Source organism: Anomaloglossus baeobatrachus, chromosome 1, assembly GCF_048569485.1.
Source record: "Anomaloglossus baeobatrachus isolate aAnoBae1 chromosome 1, aAnoBae1.hap1, whole genome shotgun sequence".
NCBI lineage: Eukaryota > Metazoa > Chordata > Amphibia > Anura > Aromobatidae > Anomaloglossus > Anomaloglossus baeobatrachus.
Genome location: NC_134353.1, coordinates 920,670,216 through 920,689,844, shown reverse-complemented (window position 1 = coordinate 920,689,844; position 19,629 = coordinate 920,670,216). Strand labels below are relative to the sequence as shown.

Below are 19,629 nucleotides of genomic sequence, written 5' to 3'. Positions count from 1 at the left end.
CGGTTTCACCTTCAATTCCCCGGCAAGCCAAGCTTTGAGGGTCCGGAAGCCCAAAGTGGAGGGGGGGGGTTACTGACACATCCTCAGCGGAGTCCGCTCCTGCAACTTCTGCTTCAGTCACCAGGCGCCGCCGTATTTCCACCGGGGATTATGCTAGTGATAGGAGAGGAGTCGGTGCCAGTGGCTCTGGCAAATCAAAGGGAATAAATTAAAGGGAGTGATATACTGTATATAGCAAAGTGTCCGTGTCAAAAATTATATATAGGGAAAACAATTCAAGAGTTTTGGAGGAGGAGTTCTAAACATATAAGTACAATTAATACCAAAGTTATACCACTATACATACCACTTTCAAGACACATGAGATGCTATCATACAGAAAATCCCCTGAATTTGAATTTTGGGGTATAAGGCTACTTTCACACATCCGTTTTTTGCTCTGCGGCACAATACGGTGCTCTGCAGAAAAACCGCAACCGTTTTTTTTGCCGGCGGTTGCGTTTTTTTTTGCATAGACTTACATTAGTGCCGTATTGTGCCGCATGGGCTTGCGTTCAGTCCGTTTTTTGCCGCATGCGGCAGATTTAGCCGATGCCGCGGCCGGATGGAACGTTGCCTGCAACGTTTTTTGCTCCGGCAAAAAAAACGCATCGCGCCGCATGCGGCCGCTGCGGCGCATTTTTCAATGCATGCCTATGGACGCCGGATGCGGCGCGATGCGGAAAAAAACGCATCCGGCCGCCGCATGCGGTTTCTTCCACTGCGCATGCTCAGTAGCATGCCGCAACCGGAAAAAAACAGACGGGCCGCATGTAAAAACTTATGCAAAGGATGCGGTGTTTTCGCAGCATCCGTTGCATAGGTTTCACAGCCGAATTGAGCCGCAGTGCTCAAACCGGATGTGTGAAAGTAGCCTAAGACAGATCAATTTAGGTGCGACAAAAAGTAATCTGGACAGGCTGCTACTAAAGGAAGAAGCAAGGTGGATTTTTAGATTGAACTCTATGAGTCCCAATGAACTGAATGAAGGCTTCACATATACAGCATTCATTTGATCTCTGCTGTTTTTTGTGATAATTAAGCTACTGCCATGCAACATAAGATAATATGAATATGAGAGAGATTATTGTTGAACTTTTTATAATGAGAAGGACGTACAGATTGAAGATATAAAAAATAAAATAGAAACTTCAAGATTTAGTTGTGCTCCAATAATACTTCTTTTCCCAGATAAAAGAGATAATACACTGATATAGTTGTAATAGATGCACTTTATAATTGAATAATCTACGAGATAACCAGATTGCTTTTATTACCATAACATATCAGTGACTGAGATATAATATATCTAATATACTAATATAGATATAGAATTTCTCTCCTCAAAATAATTCTCTTTTATATTAAAAGTGTGTATATGACAGTTATTTGGGAGTATGTCTAGTAATGATAGGGATGAAAATTGTCTCAGAGTATGTTTCTTACCATGTAGAGCTCGAAACATATTAGGGGTTATTGCACATGTATCCACCTCTTATGTGAAAGTAAGAACAGAGCAATAGAGTATATATGTTTTGAGGAAGTATAGAAGCTTTTAAGCCTTTAAGTATATACTCCATGATGTAAAACTCCCAAAAATACTGGATCGTAATGCACACTGGCTGGTCTTATTTTTAAGTGATGGGTGCAGGCACAGATTTTCATACAGATGCTATGAAAGATAATAACACTTTAATTTTTTAAGTTCCAGAGTATGCGCTGTATAATATAAAATTCCGAGATAATACTAACACATGCGCATTGTCTGTCCATGGTATTCTCTCTAAAGGTACCGTCACACTAAGCGACGCTCCAGCGATCCCACCAGCAACCTGACCTGGCAGGGATCGCTGGAGCGTGGCTACACGAGTTGCTGGTGAGCTGTCACACAGGCAGATCTCACCAGCAACCAGTGACCAGCCCCCAGCCAGCAGCGCCGCGTGGAAGCGATGCTGCGCTTGGTAACTAAGGTAAATATCGGGTAACCAACTTGATATTTACCTTGTTTACCAGCGCACACTTCTTAGCGCTGGCTCTCTGCACTCCTAGCCAGAGTACACATCGGGTTAATTACCCGATGTGTAGTCTGGCTATGTGTGCAGGGAGCCGGCACTGACAGCGTGAGGGCGGCGGACGCTGGTAACGAAGGTAAATATCGGGTAACCAAGGAAAGGGCTTTTTGGTTACCTGATATTTACCTTTGTTACCAGCGTCCGCAGAAGCCGTCTCCCTGCTCACTGCACATTCAGTTGTTGCTGTCTCGCTGTCACACACAGCGATCTGTGCTTCACAGCGGGAGAGCAACAACTAAAAAATGGTCCAGGAGGGGCGTGGCTATGTAGCCAAGCAGAACGGTCGCAGGCTAGAGGGGCTCCCATGATCTGGACTTAAAATCCTGCAATATACCTGGCAATCAGTCCCCAATCGACAGCCAGCTCTTCCTCCTGCAAGGAGAAACTCACCTACAGCCCAGCAACTCCACTGGAACTTTCCCCAGGCTTCTGGCAGTGGTGGTGAAGATCTGTGAGTCTGGAGAGGGAGACACGGTGGCCATTTTGCCTGCATGCTGCCAGCTCTGCAGAGTGTGTGCAGCGTCCTCCAGATCTGACAATTGGAGACCCACTCCCCACGGAGATAAAAAGGATCCGACTGGAGCAATTAGCTGTGCTCAGGAGAGCAGTGGGTGGCCTTGAAACCGGAGACACAGTGAGTGCTGGAGGATATTTGCATTACAGGCCTCAGGCTGGCAGTCAGCATGAGGCAGCTTTACACAGCCTAGCAGCGGTGAAGGGACTTTAACCCCATATGTGCTGGAGGATCTGTGGTGTGTGCCCTGAAAAAAGGGACCCACGGCTCTTCCCCAGACACACAGTACACCTCTAAGAATTCCTCTCCCCCCTCCCATCCCCCACAGTATAACCCAGCTACAAACTGCTAGCCACATATAATACAGGGGCTTGGATTGGGGACCCTCATCGCTGATACCTAACTCCATTGTTGTCATCCAGCTACTGGGAGGTGGGCAGGAGGCCACAAACACCCTCTCCCTGATTACATATATACCAGGAGAGGTATCATGAGTCCCCCCAAGAACTCAGGAGCCGCTGACAAGCTCAAGGAATTTGCTAGAGGGAACCCCTCAGACACCCCCAGAGCTATGAGGGCTACTTCTCACAAGGGTTCAGAGAACCATGGGGATCAGAAATCAACAGCAGAGGATAAAGGAGGCCAAGATGATCTGACCCTGAGACAAGTATATGAACAATTGTTACAGGCGATATCCACGTGTAAAACCTCTCTTTCGGGGAAGATTGAGGAGGTACGCATGGAGATGGGCTTCTTACGTCAGGATCTGCAGACCCTGAAAACACGTACCACTGAAGTCGAGACAAGGGTATCTGACCTAGAGGATAAAATTACACCACTGGACACTAAACTGACAAAGGTGGCTGGGTCCATGAATTCGTGGCGCCAGAAAGCGGATGACTTGGAAAATCGTATGCGCCGCAATAACATCAGAATAATTGGGCTGCCTGAGAAATCTGAGGGTCAACAACCGGAACACTTCCTGGAGGAGTGGCTCAAATCTACTCTTGGGGACGAGTTTTCATCCACCTTCGCGGTTGAGAGAGCACATAGGGTCCCGACCAGGCCCTTTCCTCCGGGTGCGCCACCGCGGCCATTCTTAGCACGACTTCTCAATTGTAAGGACAGAGATACAACTCTCCGTTTGGCTAGACTGAAGGGCCCACTCAAATACAACGACACCACTCTTTCAATCTTCCCGGACTTCTCTGTGGACCTCCAGAAACAAAGAGCTAATTTCCTGGAGGTGAAAAAGAAGCTCAGAGACAGACACATTGCATATTCCATGCTATACCCTGCACGGCTCCGCATAGTACATGAAGGATCCTCATTATTTTTCTCCACTCCCTCGGAAGCAGAGGACTGGCTCCGGCTCCACCCGGGGTCGGGGAACAAAGGACGTTGAGATTGTGCTCAAATGGCGGAGGGTTTTTTTCCTTTGGGGCTCCCTCCTTACTGTGACTCCCTCTCTCTACTGTCGTTTCTCTTAAGCTATTCTGGACTTTTTTGTGTCTCTGGGCTGGAGAAATGTGTTGGGGTCTGGATGCTGGCAGAATGGGAGCCCTGAATCTTGCGTTCCCACACCACCTATACTAGGACACTGTGTTCAGTGACGGTATCCCCATTGGTAATTGGGATGCTTAATAGGACTCCGAGAAGAGGCTCCGGAGCTTGTTGCTGGTTTTTTTGGTTAACAGTTATATGGTTATTAACCCCGCTTTTTTACAGGGATATCCATAATGCTGCTGGTGTGCTAAATATATTTTATTGTAAGATAAGATGTGGCCGAGAGAAATCTGAAAAAGAGGCTGAATGCTGGGGGAGGAGTCCTTTCTGCGGCATACAAGATCTACATACTTGTATCTGTGATTCTGGTCATATAGAGGCAAGACGTATAACATGGGGCCAGAATTAGTTTTTACAACATGGAACGTCCGTGGCCTTGGGTCACCCAAAAAGCGGGTTAAGATCTTTTCCCAAATCAGGCGTTGTGGGGCTCAGCTGGTGACGTTGGTCGAAACCCACCTCACAAGGGACACGGCTAAGATGGTGAAGAAACCATGGGTACAATGGGTGGCACATACATTTCACACCAGCTATTCTAGGGGAGTTTCCCTTTTGGTACATAGATCTGTCCGGTGGGAAGCCAAGGTGGTTAGAAGAGACCCGGAAGGGAGGTTTGTATTTGTATTTGCATCTATAGATTCCAGGGACTATGTTCTATTATGTATTTATAATCCCCCACCTGCCCGTACTTCAGTTCTCAAACAAGCGCTAAGCTTCGCCCTTAATTATCCGGATGCGTATATCCTATGTATGGGGGACTTTAACTTAGTGGTCGACGAGGACTTGGATAGGTTTAGGCTAGATGGGGGGGGGCAGTCCGCGACCTCGACTTTGACTGACCTAAGACAGTGCATAGAGGGAGGAGGGTGGGTGGACCTCTGGAGGCTGCGACATCCTAATACACGGGAGTTCACCTGCCATTCTTCCACGAGACGCACGTTGTCCCGTCTGGACTATATTTTTGGGTCGAGCAACGTAGCAACCTGGGTGGATAATGTGGTCCATGGGGTAAGGGGTATTTCAGACCATTGTCCGGTGACCCTGACTCTTAAATTTGACCAGACTATTAATAGACCTTCCTGGCGGCTAAATCCCTTTTGGCTCAAATTAATTGATCAAAGTGACAGAACCCCGCTTCAACTAGAGGAATTCTTGGCAGCCCACCCTAAACCCCGAAATAACTTGGTGTGGGATACCCTCAAAGCTTATCTTCGTGGGTGTCTGTCCTCGACTATTACATATATAAAACGGCTGACTAAACAAGAAGACGAAGAAATTGAGGGGCGACTTAGGACCCTAGAGGCAAGGTATATATCAAACCCGACAGAGGGGAATAGGACGGAATGGTTACATTCATATAGATCGCATGTGCAACACTCAGAGACCAAGTCTAAGCGTAAACTGTTTTTTACTCGGCAGTCATATTTTGAGTTGGGGAACCAGTCAAGTAAATTGTTGGCATATATGGTTAGACAGCATAACGCCTCTAATACAGTCCTGGGTATACGAGAAGCTAATGGTACGATTGTCACATCCCCAGCAGACATTTTACAAAGTTTCTGCACCTTTTATAAAACACTTTATAGCTCCAGAAGCGTTCATGGAACCCAGGACTGCTTAGACTATCTTGCAGATTTAGAGTTCCCCACTTTGAGTCAGGCACAGCGCGAGCTCCTAGATGCAGATATTACAATAGAAGAGATAACTACGGCCATATTTGAGATGGCAAGGGGGAAGGCCCCGGGCCCGGATGGCTTTCCTATAGAATTCTATGTCAAGTATTCTGAGACCCTGGCCCCGGTTCTTCTGGAAGTTTTCTCGCATTTCTCTGATGGTGGCTTGTTGCCTGCTTCCTTCTATGAGGCACATATTATTGTTTTGAAGAAAGAGGGAAAGGACCCTTTGGAGTGTGGATCCTATCGACCTATATCATTAGTTAATGTTGATTATAAGATCTTCACCAAAATATTGGCATCCCGGCTCAACTCTGTCATACTGGACATAGTACATCCGGATCAGACCGGCTTTATGCCAGGGAAAAATACCTCTATAAATATTAGACGGGTCCAGTCTATAGTGCAGTACAGTACATTGGTTCCAGATAACGAGTGGGCCTTGGCTTCGCTGGATGCGGCCAAGGCATTTGACTCGGTGGAATGGCCTTTTTTATCAGCTTGTCTCCAGAGGTTTGCTTTTGGCCCAAAGTTCAGTAACTGGATTCACATGTTATATAGATCCCCTACAGCTAGACTCATAGTCAATAACGTATCATCTGCACCTTTTTCTTTGGGACGGGGTACACGTCAGGGGTGCCCTTTGTCTCCTGCCCTATTTGCCTTAGTTATCGAGGCCTTGGCAATTCGGATCCGTACTCATCCATCTATCACGGGAATTACCATAGCAGATCGCACAGACACTATTGGCCTATACGCAGATGATATAGTTGTCTTCATGGATAGGGCACGTGCCACTTTGCCAGTCGTCATTGAAGTTATAAATAGATTTGGAGAATTCTCCAGCCTTTATATTAACTGGGACAAGTCAGCCCTAATGCCATTAACACATGGGTCAGAGGTCCCGATGGATGATGTGTCACCCTTGCCTGTTGTATCTAGCTTCAAATATCTAGGTATACATATTCAGAAAGACCACACAATGGATCTTAAGATGAATATATTACCACTTTTAGATCATGTCAAACTTAAGTATAACTTATGGGGAAAATTGCCACTCTCAGTGGTCGGAAGGATAAATTTAATTAAAATGATTTTGCTTCCTAAGCTTAGCTATGCTCTGCAACATAGTGCGGTGCTGGTGCCCAGGTCCTTCTTCTCCACACTTAACTCACTCACCTCATCCTTTATTTGGGGGAAGGCTCGGCCTAAACTCCGGATGTCTATCCTACAGAGATCTAAGTCATTGGGAGGGATGGCCTTACCAGACTTTTTCCTATACTATTTAGCAGGACAACTCAAGATGCTGGGTACATGGATGCTGGACTGCCAGCTGCCTAACTCGGAGGATCATTTGGCACGTGCGGTAGGAGCAGACTGTCTGTTGGGCTTTCTGGAGTCGGACAGGGCGAATGTCCCGAGGCTGTTGCCTATTTTAAGGTTGGCACGATCAGTGTGGCGACAAGCCAAAAAAGTAACGCGCTTTGAGGGGGCAGTGGCAGAGCTTCCGTTATGGGGCAATGGTTACTTTCCCACCCTAAAGGACCACCCGTCGGCACAGTTTTGGATAGCTCATAAAGTTCTTGAGTTGGGAAATCTTTATGTCTCGGGAACTGCTGTTTTTAAATCTTTTGGGCAGATACAAACCGATTATAATGTTCCACACTCACAATTCTTTAGGTATCTGCAGCTGCGTACAGCGATTCAATCTCACCTGCGGAGGACAGGGTCTGGGGCATTGATATCATCGTTTCCAATGATAGGCATACTGAAGTCACAGGGGCCCCGGGGTATGATTTCAGCTATCTATACACACCTGTTATCGGTTGGTGTGGAATCGGTGCCGCTGCCGGTACAGGATAAATGGAGGCTCCTAATTCCCTCTCTACAGGGAGAGAAGTGGGATGAGGTACTGGAGTCTCCAACTATGGTATCTCCGTCCATCAACAATAGATTGATACAATGCTATTTTATACATCAGGCATACTTAACTCCCACTCGCTTATTTACTATGGGCCAGCGCCGATCGTCGGAATGCCCACGATGCCATGGACCGGACGCAAACTTTCTGCACATGGTATGGAGTTGCCCGATCATACACACGTATTGGCAGGAAGTGACTTCCCAGTTGTCCTCAATGGTGTTGATGCCTGTTCCATGCGACCCTCTGTTGTGCCTATTTGGAGTAATGGAGGACGGGATGGGAGATCACTACATAAGAATACTTCTTAGAGAGACATTGTTCCTGGCCAGGAAATTAATTGCCTTGAGGTGGATGGGGGGTTCAAATCCAACTGTGCGAGCCTGGATTAAACTGGTTAACTCGATAATTCCATATGAGCGGGTGGTATACTTTAATAGAGGACATCCGGAAAAATTCAGGAAAATTTGGGATATGTGGAACTCCTCCCCCGGCACACTCGAAGAAGCCTCAGGTTTATTACTGTTACAATAATAGATTCATACTCTGTATTGGATAATGAAGCGCATTCCAGTGGCACAGCTAGGCGGTATAGAATAGGAATAGTTATTGTTACTAATGTTCGTTTTCTTTAGGTTTAGAGACTACAGACTACATTGATTAAAATTGACTACATGCTATATATCAGTATGTACTGGCAGGATCAGTGTTGTAGCATGCAGTTGACAAAGTTGACAGAGGTGCAGATAGTGCTATGAAAATCTTATTATCTTATCCGTTAATGTTACTATTTGTTCATGCTATTGACCGATATTCCTGGAAAGTACTTGAGTAATGCTATGTGTGATTTATTCTGTACCACATGTTTTTGGAATTAATAAAACGAAGTTAAAAAAAAAAAATGGTCCAGGACATTCAGCAACAACCAGCGACCTCACAGCAGGGGCCGGGTTGTTGCTGGATGTCACACACAGCAACATCGCTAGCAAAATCGCTGTTGCGTCACAAAAGTCGTGCCTCAGCAGTGATGTTGCTAGCGATGTTGCTTAGTGGGTTGTGGCCTTTAGTGTGTGAGCAGGCGCAGAGCGATCGGGTTTCACGCATGCGCAATGAGAGATAACAGAAATTTTATGTTCTAAGTCCAGGAGCATGTGTGGTGCGATTATCTCGGATAAAACACTGGGACTGATGATGCATAGTGGGAACAAGCGCAGTGAGTGTGACCTCACGTAAAAATTGGATGACGTAGAGGAATATGACCCGGACAGAGTTAATATTATGATGAGAGAGAGAATCTTACTGGCTGGACTGAAGAGATCCTGATTGGGTATTAACTTTTGAGAGGGAAATGTGAAAATGGTAAGATCAACCAATGAGATAGAGGGGTATAGGAGAGATGTAAGAACGAGTAGCGATTTTGGAGGAAATGCATACAAAATACTTCCCTAGCAATGATTGGTTATATAGTTTATAGTGGAGCACGTATTAAGGAATCTCATTGGCAAAGCAGAATATGAGGTCATATCTAATGCCGGCGTCACACGGTACGATCTATCGTGCGATTGCACGAGCGATCGCACCCGCCCCCGTCGTTTGTGCGTCACGGGCAATTAGTTGCCCATGGCGCACAAAGTTGTTAACCCCCTGTCGCACGTACTTATCTTCCAATCGACCTCGCTGTGGGCTGCGAACATCCACTTCCTGAAGGGGGAGGGACGTTCGGCATCACAGCGACATCTCACAGCGGCCGGCCAATAGAAGCGGAGGGGCGGAGATGAGCGGTACGTAAACATCCCGCCCACCTTCTTCCTTCCGCATTGCCAGCAGGACACTGGTAAGCTGTGTTCGTCGTTCCCGGGGTGTCACACGGAGCGATGTGTGCTGCCTCGGGAACGATGAACAACTGGCGCAGAGAAGAAGAAATTACTTTTTGAAAATGAGCGACGTGTCAACGAGCAACGATAAGGTGAGTATTTTTGCTCGTTCACCGTCGCTCGTAGCTGTCACACGCTACGATATATCAAACGATGCCGGATGTGTATCACTTACGACGTGACCCCGCCGACATATCGCCCGATATAACATACCGTGTGACGCCGGCATTAGTCTTTAAAATGTCCGTGCAGACATAGTAATTCAGCATTAGCCTCAGCCCCTTGATGACGCCAGTGTGGTGAAACATGTTGGGGAGGCTACTGAATGTCTTTTTAAAATAGCGATCGCAGTGGTCATCTACTATAGGAACAACACATTAGCTAGCCAGAGACATGGGAACAGTGAGTCTAAATAGGGAATTCCCTGTGGCTAAAATAATGGCTTATGTGACAAAATACAGATCACAGCGCTCTACGTTTTTAATTTTGTTTGTCCCCTTATCTTAATAAGTTAATTAAAAGTTACATATTAATAGATTAGTCTTTAGTTTGGGGATTTAATTGCCTTAGGCAAACTGTAAATTAGTGGCTCTGGTGCCTGCAGGCTCCTCTCATCCACTAGGTTGGCTTTCCCTGGGACCTGCAGTACCACTGGCTGACTGTGTGTCTTCCAGCTGAAGTTACCACCGGTCAGCCACAGCTAATGGTAAGACACCACACCCTTTTAATTCCCCCTCCTGTCTGCTCGTCACTGCCAGATATAGTTCTGTAGTACTGCTAGTCTCTGGTTCTCACTCTGCTCTGTATATTAATCCCTGTGTTTTGACCTCTGCTGTTCTGTGACCACTCTCCTGCCTACCATTTTTGTACCTCACCACCATCTTCGGTTTTGACCTCAGCCTGATTTCCTGACTACGCTCGTCTGCCAATTTTGTCCCTTTTCTATATGTCCTGGTTTGACCCTGCCTGTCAACTACTTTTCTTGAAATTAAAGACTTCCACAGGTAGCGATCTCCGGGGCCCTATAGTAATTCCAAATACCTGTATAGGGGTTAAAGGGTTTTGGGGTTCTCAGGATCTTGCTTAGTGGGCGGCTTTCCTGTAGCCATTCCGTGTCAGCTATTCTGAGACTGTGGTTCCAGACGGCATCACCCTGGTAAAGCCATTGTTTATTTTAGCATCACCATAAATGAAGTTTTCCTTAAGCTTAAAGTTTTGTTTTTGTTGTTGTTTACTTGGTTTCTAAAGCTGCTATATGGTTTCAGAGATATAGGCCTCTTTACTTTGTACTAATTTTCATGGTCTTTATCATGGGAGCCTAGCCCACTTCATTCTGCAGAGCAGCCTAAAGACACGCCCCAGAGGATCTTCTGTGCCACGCCCTTTCAATAAAGACTATAGAAATTAGTAGTAGAAAATGATATAAATATATAGATATATCACACATTAAATCTATAAAACGTTTGTAAAAATGACAAACTGTACACGCTCAGAAACAAGTACACTTCTTTTTGTTCTTTCTGGAGAACCAGATGAAAACTAGTCTTGAGAAATTTAGAGACAATGTGACCTTGTTATAGAGCGATTTATCTGGCTAATGTTTTTTAAACATGTTAAGACAAAGCCAAGAATGCATGCTTTCCAAGAAGTCTTATTATAGAGGCAAGGCAAGGTGTGGCCAAATATATCTCGTCCTTTGAAGCATGAGAAAAAAATAAGTTGCATGGACAAGTTGCTGAGTAGGTGTTTCTAAGCATGAGTGATTCTGATCTTCTCCGTACTGCACCTTCCGACATCTCCACTCTCATCTCAATCCACCAAGCCACACATACTATTCAGTATTCCTCCAATAATTTATATAGCGCCAACATATTCCACAGCGCTTTACATAAATCATCATCACGGTCCCCAATCGGGTTCACAATCTAAATTCCCTATCAGTATGTCTTTAACACCCTGGGGTTGGGGGGTTTTCACCCGACTCGTCGCCAGGCCGGGAGTGCAGATCCTTTGCGTGGTCACGGGCTGGCCTGGCCCGGTTTTGTGACCCCAAGGCATACAGAAGGAAGGGAAGGCGGTGGATGGGAGGAAGGATGGAGGTTGGGGGTGGTAGTGACGGTTAGGAAAGTCTTTTTAGATCGTGACGCCACCTGTGGTCTGCGGCCAGAGATGGGCCGCCGCTGCGGGTGCTGCTCTCCGGGGCTGATGGTGAAAGTCGCAGCCGGGATAGTGTCGCTCCCCATAGGTGGAGTGGGATTACCCCGGGGAGGATGATGGAGGACGGACGGGGGTGGTGGTAGTCCCCGTTGGCACCACAGCGCTGGGTGACGGCACTGGCAAATGAGAGGCAGAGGCAGAGGCTGCGGATCCAGATCCGGATCTTTTACTCACTGGTAGTTCAGGCGCTGCCCCAGAGTACTGGTCTCTGCCGCGATAGGCTCCAGCCGATCCCGGATAGTCGTCGGTCACCACCGATGCCCGTGGAAGTCTTTCTAATGAAGTGTCCCCCGTTTGTTATCCGGAACCCGGGCCGGGCCTCCTGCTCCAAGCCATGGGCCCCACAAAGAAAGAGAAACACTCTGCTCCTGTTGTCTGTGCGAGATGTTATCCCAAGCTGTGCCCGGGAAAGTCTGCTCTAGTGAGATAGTTGCACCTACTTCTTACCCCAAGTGGTACCCGCCCCCAGTGGTTGTCCTAGCAACTGGGGAAGTCCCATGCTTCATGATGGCTAACTACCCTGTCTGCCCTAGTCCACAACCTGTGGGACAGCCCTTTATTTTTTTTATGTGTGTGGTTTTATGAAGGCACCGGCAGTTAACCCCCTCTTAACACGGGATGCATATTATTCCTTAAAGGAGGTGTAATACCCTGTGGCGCCTGAAGCCTCGGGGCGCCACATGTCTCCTTCCATCCTCCCATTTTCACATTTAGGGCTTCTCCTGTGCTGCACTTATTCTATGGTATTCATAAAACTCATAATATTCACAGCTTCAAAAATCAGTTTGCTCCATTTGGGATTTTCTTTTCCCAAAGAGGTCATAAATACTGGCTAACTTGTTACATAAATCTCCTCTATTCTCCGTACAACGTGCAGCATTTTGGACTTATTAGCTCCCTTTATTTCTGTTCAGTTTGTCAGCTCTTGAAGGCAGTACACACTAAGAACAGCATGATTGGCTGTTCTATTTCTCCCACCTCAAAAAGGTGGCCTCATTAAAGTCAATGGCAATAAGGGCTTATGCACATAATGCAGTTTTTGATGTATTTTTTTATGTTTTGTTTTTTTTCCAAATCTATATGCCTCTCTTGAAGCCAGCAAAGGCTATGAGATTTCTGAAGTGCTGTGCCAACATTGCGGTGTTTTTTTTCCTTGCAGATTTGGTGCAGATTTTGATGCAGAAAACAAATCTGCAGCATCTTAGTTTTTGGGGCTTTTTTCCTTCATTGCTTTAGCCCTTCCAGCCATTGACTTCACAAAAGAAAAAAAAAAGACCAAAACTAGATGAGTGTTTTGTTGCATTTTTCTGCCAGAAGGTGCAGAAAATATCTGCACCAAATCTACAGCATGTGCACATAGCCTAACAGCGATTTTCTCCCAAATCCCAATTTTTCAGGGATTCAGTAGAAAGCCCCGATGGAACCACTGATGTGTGGCCCAAATGCAATGTGAACTCAGTCTTATTGTAAGGCTGAGGCCACACGGGGATTACTGCGAGTTGTCATGCAACTGTGATCCGATCGTGCGATCAGACCACAGTTGCTGAGGGGAAGGTGGGCGCTGCGGAGGAGAGGGCCAGATTTATCTCCCTATCTCCTATGTTGCCGGCTGATGCGAGAATTGCAATGCTCTCAAGTTACACCGGTGTAACGTGAGAGCAATGCGATGTTTCTCTTGCTCCATAGACTTGAATGGGTGTGAGTGAAACGGGATTGCATTCCACCCGCAGCATTCCACCCGTTCATGGGAGCTGCCCCATAGAGTAATATTGGTCCGAGTGGAATGCGATTTTTTTATTGCATTGCACTCACTCTGTATTACTCGCTGTGTGTGCTGACTCTAAGGGGCACTTTGCACACTACAACATCGCAAGCCGATGCTGCGATGCCATGCGCGATAGTCCCCGCCCCCGTCGCAGCTGCGATATCATGGTGATAGCTGCCGTAGCGAACATTATCGCTACGGCAACTTCACATGCACTCACCTGCCCTGCGACGTCCCTCTGGCAGGCGACTCGCCTCCTTATTAAGGGGGCAGGTCGTACGGCGTCATAGCGACGTCACACAGCAGGCGGCCAATAGAAGCGGAGGGGCGGAGATGAACGGGACATAAATATCCCGCCCACCTCTGTCCTTCCGCATAGCCGGAGTGAGCCGCAGGACGCAGGTAGGAGATGTTCCTCGCTCCTGCGGCTTCACACACAGCGATGTGTGCTGCCGCAGGAACGAGGAACAACATCGTAACATCGGTCCGTCCGAAATTATGGAAATGTCCGACCCTACACCGATGATACGATTTCGACGCTTTTGCGCTCGTTAATCGTATCAAAAAGGATTTACACACTACGATATCGAGAGCGACGCCGGATGTGCGTCACTTTCAATTTGACCCCACCGACATCGCACCTGCAATGTCGTAGTGTGCAAAACCCGCCTAAAGCTCTGGCTAGTATATAATTATAAAAAAGTGAAAGAGACGGTTTAAGCTAAACGATTTAAAAAGTCCACGGTTCCAGGATTCCAAAAACAATATGAAAAGTCCAAAAAAGGAAGGATCTAGCACTGTATAAAACTAATAGCTTTTATTTCAACCTTTTAAAAAAACATTTCACGTGGAAAAAGACACAGCCTTAGGATTGGTTTACGCATTTCGAGGCAACACACCTCTTAATCATAACCTATACTGTTTATAGTGCTGGGTTCTTTTTTGAACTTTTTGTATATTATTGTAAATATACTTTGATTATTATTTGTATACATTATGCTCTACCTTCACATTTTGCAAATACATAAAAGAATTATCTGGAAGACAGAAGCATTCTATTATACCCAATCGGATGACACATTTGCCCTCGAGAACAAAAGACGTTCGTTGAACAAGACCTCTGCTTAGTGTATACACAGTGTGCAGAATTATTAGGCAAGTTTGTATTTTAGAGGATTTTTTTTATTATTGATCAACAACTATGTTCTCAATCAACCCAAAAGACTCATAAATATCAAAGCTTAATATTTTTGGAAGTTGCAGTGCTTTTTTTTTTAGATTTGGCTATCTTATGAGGATATCCGTTTGTGCAGGTAACTATTACTGTGCAGAATTATTAGGCACCTTAATAAAAACCAAATATATTCCCATCTCACTTGTTTATTTTCACCAGGTAAACAAATATAACTGCACACAATTTAGAAATAAACATTTCTGACATGCAAAAACAAAACCCAAAAAATTAGTGACCAATATAGCCACCTTTCTTTATGATGACACTCAGCAGCCGACCATCCATAGATTCTGTCATTGCTTGATCTGTTTACGATCAACATTGCGTGCAGCAGCCACCACAGCCTCCAGACACTGTTCCGAGAGGTGTACTGTTTTCCCTCCCTGTAGATCTTACATTTTATGAGGGACCACAGGTTCTCTATGGGGTTCATATCAGGTGAACAAGGGGGCCATGTCATTATTTTTTCATCTTTTAGACCTTTACTGGTCAGCCACGCTGTGGAGTAGTTGGATGCATGTGATGGAGCATTGTCCTGCATGAAAATCATGTTTTTCTTGAACGATACCGACTTCTTCCTGTACCACTGCTTGAAGATGTTGTCTTCCAGAAACTGGCAGTAGGTCTGTGAGTTAAGTTTCACTCCATCCTCAACCCGAAAAAGTCCCACAAGTTGATCTTTGATAACACCAGCCCATACCAGTACCCCACCTCCACCTTGCTGGCGTCTGAGTCGGAGTGGAGCTCTCTGCCCTTTACTGATCCAGCCTCTGGCCCATCCATCTGGCCCATCAAGAGTCACTCTCATTTCATCAGTCCATAAAATCTCAAAAATCAGTCTTAAGATATTTCTTGGCCCAGTCTTAACGTTTTATCTTATGTTTCTTGTTCAAAGCTGGTTGTTTTTCAGCCTTCCTTACCTTGGCCATGTCCCTGAGTATGGCACACCTTGTGCTTTTTGATATTCCAGTAACGCTGCAGCTCTGAAATATGGTCAAACTGGTGGAAAATGGCATCTTGGCAGCTTCACGCTTGATTTTCCTCAATTCATGGGCAGTTATTTTGCGCCTTTTTTGCCCAACACGCTTCTTGCGACCCTGTTGGCTATTTGCCATGAAACGCTTGACTGTTCGGTGATCACGCTTCAAAAGTTTGACAATGTTAAGACTGCTGCATCCCTCTGCAAGACATCTCACAATTTTGGACTTTTCAGAGCCCGTCAAATCTCTTTTCTGACCCATTTTGCCAAAGGAAAGGAAGTTGCCTAATAATTAAGCACACCTTATATAGGGTGTTGATGTCATTACACCGCACCCCTACTCATTACAGAGATGCACATCACCTGATTTACTTAATTGGGAGTTGGCTCTCAGCCTATACAGCTTGGAGTAGGACAACATGTATAAAAAGTATCATGTGATCAAAATACTCATTTACGTAATAATTCTGCACACGGTGTAGAATCCAAATAAGCAGAAGCCTTCACTTCTACATATAAAGGCCCCAGCAGAGCAAATAGGACATGGACAACCCCTTTAGGCCAGAGTGACACTTGTGAGTGACTCGGCGAGTCTCTCATCAGCATCACCTGGCACTGCTTTACACTCTACGGACAATAGCGTCTCAGCTGAATAGAAATACATGCAGCCAACCTGCTCCTGTCAGGAGAGTGTGCAGCTGTGCCGGGTGATGCCAATGCGAGACTTGCCAAGTCACTTGCAAGAAGACTAGAGAAGACTTGTAATCAGGTCAAAAGTTTTAGCTCTTTTATTCCTGCCGCTCCTTTTGAGGATTCCATTTTTTTATTTTTATACACCATATGGATATATATTATCCAAACTGTTCAAGCGATATGGGACTTTTTATTAAGTACTAATTTTTATGGTCTTTTCAACAAGGGGGTGTGGTATAAAGGGTAATGTTGAGCAGCCTCTAGTCAATTGAGCTGCAATTCCTTGGTAAAGACCAAATAAAAGCGCCCATCTCTCTGGAACCGAATGGCGGATTTAAAAAATCAAACGTAATACTCAGGTAAGCAGGAGGAATAAAATAAAAGCAAAGAGTAGTCGTTGTTTGTTCTGGAGACAGGTGCGCTTTAAATTTATTAAATTGCAGCTGGATGAAAAAAGTTGCTTGTAATGTTAGCTTTGATTGTCATTTAATTAAATAAGGAAATAGAACGTAATGTCAAGTTAATAAAAGTAAAATTACAAAACGTAAGTTAGTTTATACAACTTTAGAACATTCACACCTGGCCTTTAGGCAATTTATGGGCCACATAAGATCCCAGTGGGTGAAAGCCTTGTTACAGATAGGGAGTAAAGCGGGCTTTACACACTGCGATATCGGTCCCGATATCGATAGCGTGGGTACCCGCCCCCATCTGTCGCGCGACACGAGCAAATCGCTGCCTGTGCCGCACAACATCGCCCAGACCCGTCACACATACTTACCTGCCCGGCGACGTCGCTGTGTCCGGCGAACCGCCTCCTTTCTAAGGGGGCGGTCCGTGCGGCGTCACAGCGACATCACTGAGCGGCCGCCCAATAGAAGCGGAGGGGCGGAGATGAGCGGGACGTAACATCCCGCCCACCTCCTTCCTTCCACATTGTGGCCGGGAGGCAGGTAAGGAGAGCTTCCTCGTTCCTGCGGTGTCACACGGAGCGATGTGTGCTGCCACAGGAACGAGGAACAACCTCGTTACTGCTGCAGTAACGATATATGAGAATGGACCCCCATGTCACCGATGAGCGATTTTGCACGTTTTTGCAACAATGCAAAATCGCTCATCGGTGTCACACGCAACGGCATCACTAATGCGGCCGGATGTGCGTCACAAATTCCATGACCCCAACGAGTTCGCATTAGCGATGTCGTAGCGTGTAAAGCCCCCTTAAGGCTAAGACCGCACTTTGCGTTCACCTACTTGCAGTTCTAAACGCACGTTTTGGGCTTAATTGATTTGACCAAAGTTGCCTTTTTCAGAAATTTAGCGCTAAAAACGCATGCATATTTACCGCGTTTAAGATGCGTTTTCAGCGCTTTTTACCTGCTTTTTCACCTGCGTTTTGACAGATGCGTTTTGAACATCAAGACACTGCTAAATAAAGATTAACTAGTCAAACAGAATGAAAAAAAGAGAAAAAAAGGAAAACATATTTTTGGAATTAATAAAGAAAATAGTTATATTTCATGAAATTATAGCGGTTTTATAATATTTAATGTTAAAATAGCAAATCATAATTTTCTTTAATTTAATTGTTGGACTATGTGTGTGTGTAAAGGGACATATTACTCCATTATTCTAATGTCAGAAAAGCATGCGTTTTTGAAGTCCAAAACGCATGTTTTCTGCACCTAAAAAGCAGGTTAAACGCAGGAAATTTGAGGTTTCTTGGTTTTTGCCATTTCTCATTGACTTTAATGTTAGAAAAACGCACCCAAAATGGCAAAAACAATTGACATGCTGCTTCTTTGAACGCATGGTTTTTGCCACAAAATATGCAAATTAATCGCAGTGTTTAGAACCGCAAATTGCGGTCTGAAAATCACCATTTACCATTGACTTTGCTGGAAAATCTAAACGTATGCCTTTTGTCATGAAAAAGGTGCTTCTCAAAACGGACCTAAAAAGCAGCTGAAACGCAGGTGGAAACGCAAAGTGCCGTCTTAGCCTAAAGGGTATATAACATCTCATAAAATTTCTTTAATATTGGAGCTTTCAAGGGAATCAGCTAATCACTTGGGTTGAAAGAGGACCTACCAACAGGGTGTTCCTATATCAACTAAAGCGAGTGCTATACTAGCGTTATCATGCTGATTCTATACATACCTTTAGTTGTGAGATCGGATGTATACTTTCTGAAATACATTCAAGTAAACTTTGTCAAATTCACTGTTATTTGATTGATAGCTACAGAATAGCTAATAGGTCGGTCAGCTTTTGCTAGTTATTCCCGCACCTGTCCTTCCTCCCTCCTTCCTAACCTTGTAATAAGAGAGACAGGGGGAGGAAGGACAGGCAGCAGACAGGGGTGGGAATAACTAGCAAAACCTGGCCCACCTATTTGATAGCAGTTACAGAATATCTGTCACGCTCTCCGGTCCCCGTGGCCCGCTCCCCGTGCCCCGCTCTCCGGTTCCCGACGGCGTCCCCTGCTCACCACTCCGGTCCCGGCTTCCTCTTCCTTGCCTGCACACTCCATGTGTCCTGCTCCGCGCTCCCGGCGCCCCTCTGCGACACGGGACTCACAGCCGGGCACTCCTGCTTCCTCTGCACCGCTCCCTGTACTGGCTTCTGGCACACGGGCCTCGCGCATGCGCATTAGGGCGCGCGCGCGGTCATTGACCCTCTCTTAAAGGGCCAGCACCTAGAAACAGGAAATTGCATAGACAGGTACAGGGTATATTAGGATTCTCTTTCCTGGTGGGCGGGGCCTGTTCTTCGTGTTTAGTAAGCTAGGAGTTCAGGTCCCCATATTGCTGTGTCCAGTATTAACCCCTGTCTGTCTCGCAGAGCCTGTCCTGCCACGCCAGCCGGTTCTGACCACGTCTGCTCCAGTACTCCTGACGGTGACTTTGGCGGATGTTCCACCACCTCTTCAGCTCTGCCAGTCTCCAGTCCCTGGCTCCGTTTGGTGACCCGTCCTCTCGCTCAGCAGGTTCCGGATTCCGCCTGATCCTACAACCCGGCCTCGGACCCTGAGCCTCGTCACCCGGACTACCGTCTAGAACTCTGTGTTCCCAGCGACATC

The 19,629-nt window shown here is 46.0% G+C and overlaps 1 protein-coding gene across 2 annotated transcripts in view; it reads right to left on the bottom strand.

Moving 5' to 3' along the window:
* SKA1 (spindle and kinetochore associated complex subunit 1) overlaps positions 1-19,629 on the bottom strand; it is a 158,330-nt gene that overhangs the window by 93,808 nt on the left and 44,893 nt on the right. The window contains exon 1 of one of the 2 annotated variants that reach the window (XM_075327851.1): positions 2,502-2,743. The exons of the other annotated variant lie outside the window; for it this stretch is intronic. The gene's annotated coding sequence lies outside the window, so the exon portion shown is untranslated. Of the gene's footprint in view, positions 1-2,501; positions 2,744-19,629 lie in introns of those variants that run through there. 2 annotated transcript variants of the gene reach the window in all.